The 6976-nt window shown below is 42.3% G+C and overlaps 1 protein-coding gene across 2 annotated transcripts in view; it reads left to right on the top strand.

Moving 5' to 3' along the window:
• The first annotated feature begins 410 nt into the window (after positions 1 to 410).
• The window catches only part of ARHGAP29 (Rho GTPase activating protein 29), a 71939-nt gene continuing 65373 nt past the window's right edge, over positions 411 to 6976 (top strand). The window contains exon 1 of one of the 2 annotated variants that reach the window (XM_044748870.2): positions 411 to 571. The gene's annotated coding sequence lies outside the window, so the exon portion shown is untranslated. The remainder of the gene's footprint in view (positions 572 to 6976) is intronic. The other variant, XM_070486865.1, reaches the window with a different exon arrangement.

The raw sequence follows: 6976 nt of genomic DNA, 5'->3' as shown, positions 1-6976 counted from the left end.
AGAGTGGAGCAGTTTTAAAGTTAAACACAAAATGTATTTTTGTTCCGAAAAGGAGAATGACGATGTAGGAAGAAGGTGGACAAAACAAGTTGAAGACCGGATTCCTGAGCGGAAGGAATGCAAAGCGTCCACCTGAGAAGTGTCCGCTTAAACAACACAGAGGATCTGCTCCCTGCTGGAGGACGTAAAAGGTGACTTATTCCTAAGGTTCGCTCCGCCTGTCCTGCCGCAAGCCGCACGGGGTGGCTAACACTTCCTGCCGCGCAGGGGACCGTCGCGGGCTGCGGGGCAGCTGACAGCCAGCAGCCGCCCCCACCTGCTGCGGGCGCCTTGCCCCGCCCCCCCGCGCGCGCGGGCCAATGGGCTGGGCCCCAGGGGGCGGGCCGCGGCCCGGTGGGAGGGGCGAGGCCGGGGGCGGGGCGGCCGCGGCCGGCGCGGCGGTGGCCCTGGCTTTCAGGGAGGCAGGGGCTCCGCTGGGCGTCGGCGGCCGTGGGGGATGGGGGCGGCGAGCTCCAGCCGTCGGCGGCGGCGGCCCTGAGTGTCGGGGCATGGAGCGGGATGGAGCGCCGCGGTGAGTGTGGGGCTGCGGCGGCTGCGGCTCGGGGCTGGGTCCCCCGCGGCGGCCGCCCGCGAGTGCCGTCCAGCGTGCGGGCTGCCCACGCGGCGGCCCCGAGAGGCGGCGGCTGCGGGCTGCGCTGGGGGCCGGGGTCCTCGGGGAGGGGTCCGAGCGGGGCGAGGGGAGCGGCCGGAGCGGAGGAGCTGCGAGGGCGCGAGCGGGCGGTGCGCGGACCCCGCGGGGCGGGATGGGTGCGCCGAGTTAGGCGACGCTGCCCGGGCAGTCGGGAGAGGCTCGCCGAGCGGACTTTTCTCCCTTTCCAGCCCCCCGAAAGTCCTGCAGCCCCTCTCCCTGTCCTAACCACACGCCCTCGTCTGGCTCCTTGGGTAATTCAGGGTCTCCTCCCCTCCCCCCTTCCTCCCCGTTGGTTTCCTTCACCAGGTCTTCAGGGGTCTTCACTATCGTCTTCCTCACTTGGAATCTTTTTGGAAATTTGGTGGTGTTTTCTGAAATTTCAGCCTGACAAATGCAAGGGCTGAGATAAAATAACAGATATCTCGTGTTCCATGTCTACCTTTTCTTATCACATGTCGCCTCACCTAGGCCCAGGCTGTTTATTATTTTGGGGAGGGGGAAACTGAAGATAGAAAAGCACTCTCCTTCCCTTTCTATCCGAGTGCCCCGCTCTGGTGCGTCTCTGTCACTCTCTCCACACCACCCCCTGCCCCTTTTCTCTCTTCCCCCTGTAGCTGTCCCTTCAGCATTCTCCTCCGCCCCTGCCCCATCCACCTTTTCCCAGCCTTGGTCCTAGGGCAAGTCGTGTGCTTTGCAAAATAGGAATTGACAGGACTGCGGCTACTACGAGGAAAACCTATCCCTGTGATTTTGTTTCCCTGGATGTCCCAGGACCCGATGATGGAAAGCTTGTGCTCGAGGACGGCCTGCCTTTGGCCGTCCTTCCTTTGGCCGTCCTTGTCTTGGAGCCCCTCTGACGTGTCCAGGGTCTGTCTTGCTTTTTCACCACCACCCTCTTTAGAGACTTGTGAGGTTTGTTTACACCCCCTCCCACCCACCCCCCCCCACATAGGGATTTTTGGATCTTTGACATTTTTTATCTTCTAAGGGTGGATCTCTTGGGGGTGTTAGGAGGTGTTTTGTGAAAGTTCCAAGACCGCAGTGGAGCCAGAAGAGCCAAGGAGCTTTCTCTTCCACATTTACTTTTTCTTTTCCTCTTCTTTTTTGGGCATCAACTTTGCCCCTTATTCAGTTTGGCAGAGGGGATTTCCTCTTCAAGAAAAAGAATTCAAAGTTAGATGTGAAAGTATTTAGAATGAGTAAAGAAATCACAACAAATTAGGAGAGTCTTCAAGCTGTAGATCCCTTTCCTCGGAGATTTCTGTAGGCAGTTTGCCAGGAATGGGTACTGACTGAGAAGTGCTTTCTGATGGTATGAGCTGTGCAAGTGCAGAACCCTAACGCTTGAGCTCCATTAGCTTTATGGTGCAAACAGCTCTGGTCTCGTGATTCTAAGAGTTTAAGAGTGAACTTGAAGGAAAGTAAGATAGGCCTGGGTAGAAAATGTTTCAGTCCCCAAATGGGCAGGAAGTAGAACTTTGGCTGAGATGAAGAAAGCACTGTTCGGCAAATCTGCGTGGCTGGTCACTCCCGCTCTGCCTACCTCCCTAAAATAGAACATCTGCGTAGATTATCAGCGCCCTCACCTCCCAGCTGTAAAAGCCCTTGACCTAGGAATGTGGGCTTCCACAAAGGCTGCTGTTGGTCCTAGGCATTAGTACTATGTTACAAAACTCGTGCCCAGAAGGCACCCTGGAAGGATTTTCATTCCTGCACCATTGGTGATTCATTCAGCATTCTCTCAGAAAATTTCCTGTGATCCCACTCAATATTAGACAGGGTCCTGTGGAACTTTCAGTCTATTGGGTAGAAGTAGACCATTCCGAATAAATAGAGCCCAAGGCATAATGTCTTGGGTTACCCAAGAAAAGTATGTTGAAATCCTGGAGGAAAGTAGAAGGATAATTTATTTTCAGTGGAGGGAATGAAAAGGCATCTTTGAAGAAGTGATGTTTTGTGTGAGATTGAAGTTAAGGGAATGATTTTAATAAGCACAGAAGGCAGAAGGGCCCTTCTGGGCAGAATTGCTGGTATCTCTAATGCGTCCCAGAATGTCATCGATCAGCTTCCATGATTCTGCTTTAAGGCTATTTTGTTTGTTTGTTTTTAATTTCCCACCTCACCTCCAGCATGGTGTTGAGTCAACACAAAAAGACAGGTTTGTACCTAGAGAAACAAGGAGATTTAAAAGAAAGGGTAGGAACACGTTTTGATATGATGAGGATTTTTGTGGAGGATTTGTACTTCCTTCTTTTTATTATTACTCTGATGTGCAAAAGAGCTATTTGATCACTCTGCTTCCCTAGATAAGAATTTTTCTTTTTCTTAAAAAATGTTCCAGGGGCCAGTCCCATGGCGTAGTGGTTAAGTTCGGTGTGCTCCACGTTGGTGGCTGGGGTTCACAGGTTCGGATCCCTGGCGCGGACCTTCATCAATTGTCAGCCATGCTGTGGTGGTGATTCACATATAAAATAGAGGAAGATTGGCACAGGTGTTAGCTCAGGCTGAATCTTCCTCAGCAAAAGAAAAAGAAAGTTTCCAGTATTTGTTGTTGAGAAAGTTTTCAAATGCCATAGTTTTCCTTTCTAAGGAAGAGGATGGAAGGTATTTTGTCATATGGAACATCCTATAATCTTACTTTTGATTTATCTAATATTCATTGAGCACCAGTGTGATGTGAGGTTTGAGTGAGTTTCGACAAATGTATACACCCATGTAATCACCACCGTAATCAAGATAATAGAACATTTCCAACTCTCCAGAAAGCTTCCTCATGCTCATTGGGAACACCCCCTACCCCCACACCACAACCCTTGTTCCCAGGCAACTGCTGTTGCTTTTTGTTACTAAAGGTTAAGTTAATCTTTTCTAGAATTTCATGTAAATGCAATCATATAGTGTATATTCTTTCTGCCTGACTTCTTTCATTTAGCATAATACTTTTGAGATTCATCCATGGTTTTTGCCATATCATGGATATTTATGGTTAAGTAGTATTCCACTGTAAGGCTGCATATCACAATTGGTTTATCCATTTATCTGTGGATGGATATGTGGGTTGTTTCTAGTTTTTTGACTATCGTGAAGAAGGTTGCTATGTACATTTGTGTACAAGATTTTGGGTGAATGTATGTTTTCATTTCTTTTGGGTATACAGTCACATGTTGCTTAATGATGTTTCAGTCAACAACAGGCCGTGTAGACAACGTAGTCCCATAAGACTAGTACCGTATAGCCTGGGTGTAGTAGGTTATACCATCTAGGTTTGTGTAAGTATATTCTGTGATGTTTCCACAGTGACCAAATTGCTGAAGATTTCTCAGAATGTATTCCTGTCATTAACCAACACATGGCTGTATAAAAGAGTAGAATTGCTGGGTTGTGTGGTAAATGTATGTTTAACTGTATAAGGAAATGTCAAGATATTTTCCAAAGTGATTGTGTACCTTGTGTGGCAGCAGTGTGTGACAGTTTCTGTTGCTCTACATCCTACTCCAAATTTGGTATTTCAGTCTAGCTAAAATTAAGAATTCTGGTAGATATTTATTGGTATCTCGTGGTTTAAATGTGCATTTCCCTGATAATAATGAAGTTGAGCACTGTTTCATATGCTTCTTGGCCAATTGTGTATCTTCGTTTGCGAAGTGTCTGTTCAGATATTTTACTCATTAATTTATTGGGTTGTTTGTTTTCTTATTATTGAGTTGTTAGAGTTCTTAATATAATTTGGATACAAGTCCTTTGTCAGGTATTTTCTCCCAATTTGTGGCTTGTATTTCATTTCTTAACAGTTGTCTTTCAAAGAGCAGAAGTTTTAAATTTTGATGAAGTCCAGTTTACTGATGTTTTCTTTTATGTTGTCTATCTGAGAAATTGTTCCCTAGATTTTCTCCCATGTTTTCTTTTAGAACAAGGATCCTCAAAATTTTTATTAAAGGACCAGATTGTAGTTGTTTTAGGCTTTCAGGCTATAGCACCTCAACTACTCAACTCTACTGTTGTAGCTCAAAAGCAGTTATTGACATACGTAAATGATTGGGCATGGCTGTGTCGCCCAAAAACTTCTGTTTGTAAAAACAGGCAGCTGCATCCTCCAACTCTTGAATTTAAAAGACTGATAGTTTTAAGTTATATGTGTAGGTCTATAATACATGTTGAGTTAGTTTTAGAGTATGCTGTGAAGTAAGGGTTGAGGATTATTTTTTTCTCATATGGATATCCAGTTATTTCAGCATGATTTATTGAAAAGACTACCTTTTCCCTCATTGAATTACTTTGGCACATCTTGAAAATCAATTGGCTGTCTATATGTGGGTCTGTTTCTGGACTCTATTCTATTCTGTTGGTCTGTGTCTCTTTTCATGCCAATATTACACTCTCTTGACTACTGTAGCCCTATAGTGGGTCTTGAAATTAGGCAGTGTAAGTCCTCCAACTTTGCTCTTTTTCAAAATTGTTTTGGCTGTTCCAGATCTTTTACATATTTGTATACATTTTATAGTCAGCATATCAGTTTCTACAAAAAAGCCAGGAGGGATTTTGTTTGTGATTGCTTGAAGCTAGATCAATTTGAAGGAAATTAAAGTCTTAACAGTGTTGAGTCTTCCAATCCATGATCATGGTATGCTTGTCAATTTGTTCACTTCTTTGATTTCTTGCACTAATTTTTTGTAGTTTTAAATTTAGGATCTTGCATGTTTTGTTAAATTTATTCCTAAAAATATCTTATTTTTTGATGTTTTTGTACATGGTATTAGTTTCTAACATTTCAGTATCCAATTGTTTATTGCTAGTATGTAGAAATAAAATTTGTTATAGTATATTGATCTTGTATTCTGTGATCTTGCTATATTCATTTATCAGTTGTAGCTTATTTATAGTTTCCTTAGGATTTTCTAGGTACAGAAACATGTCAACTTGGAATAAAGTGTTTCACTTCTTCCTTTTCAATCTGAATGTGTTTTCTTTCTTTTTCTATTGTACTGGCTAAGACCTTCTTAAGTAACAATATTGATCCTTATCATAAGGAGGAACATTGTCTCTTTCATCATTAACTGTGATGTTAGCTGTAGATATTTTGTAGATGTCTTTTAGCAGGTTGATGAAATTCTTTTTTATTCCTCTTTTGCTGACTGCTTTAATCTTGATAGGTACAAAATTTTGTTAGATGCTTTTTCTGCATCTATTGAGATGATCACATGTTTTTCTCTATTGAATATTAAACTAAGCTGGTATTCCTGGGACAAACCCATCTTGGTCATAATGTATTATCCTTTTTATATATTGTTGGATTTGACTTAACTGTGTTAAGAAATTTGGCCTGTAATTTTTTTGTAGTGTTGTTGTGTGGTTTTGGTATCAGGGTAATATTGACCTCATAAAATGAGTTGGGAAGTGTTCTTACCTCTTCTGTTTTCTGAAAGTTTTTGTAGGATTATTTTATCTGGCTCAATAGATTTCATCAGTGTGCCATCTGGGTCTGCAGTTTTCTTTGTGAGATGTTTTAAATTATGAATTTAATTTCTTTAATGCATTTAAGGCTATTCAGATTTTCTATTTCTTGTGTTAGGTTTGGTCATTTCTGTCTTTCAAGAAATTTTTCCATTTCATCTGAGTTGTTGAATTTATTGGCAAAGTTGTTTATAACATTCCTTTGTTACCCTTTTAATATCTGCAGGGTGTGTCCTGATATCTCTTCTTTCGTTCATGGTATTAGTAATTTGTATTTTCTCTCTGTACTTTTTGATCAGTCTAGCTAGGTATTTATCTATTTAGTTGATCTTTTCAAAGAACTAGCGTTTAGTTACATTGATTTTTCTTTGTTGTCTGTTTTCTGTATTACTGATTTCTACTCTTGCCATTATTTTCTTCATTTTATTTACTTTGTGTTTAATTTGGTCTTTGTTTTCTAGCTTCTTGAAGCTTAGATCATTGAATTTAGACCCTTCTGTCTTTTTAATAAAGCACTTAAAGCTATATATTTCTCTGACCACGGCTTTTACTGTGTAACTTACACATTTTGAAATATTGTGTTTTCATTTTCATTCAGTTCAAAATATTTTCAAATTTCCTTTGTGGAAGTTTGACCCATGGATTATTTAAAAGTAGATTTTATCATTTCCAAATATTTGGAGATTTCCTAATTATCTTATGGTTATTGATTGCAAATTTGATGTTGTTTGGGTTAGAGAATATACACTATATGATTTCAGCCCTCTTAAATTATTGGGATTTGTTGTATGGTCCCATATATGGTTTATCTTAGTGAATATTTTATGTGAATTT

Source organism: Equus asinus, chromosome 16 (genome assembly GCF_041296235.1).
Source record: "Equus asinus isolate D_3611 breed Donkey chromosome 16, EquAss-T2T_v2, whole genome shotgun sequence".
Taxonomy (NCBI): Eukaryota; Metazoa; Chordata; class Mammalia; order Perissodactyla; family Equidae; genus Equus; species Equus asinus.
This window is presented reverse-complemented; position numbering and strand designations above follow the sequence as displayed.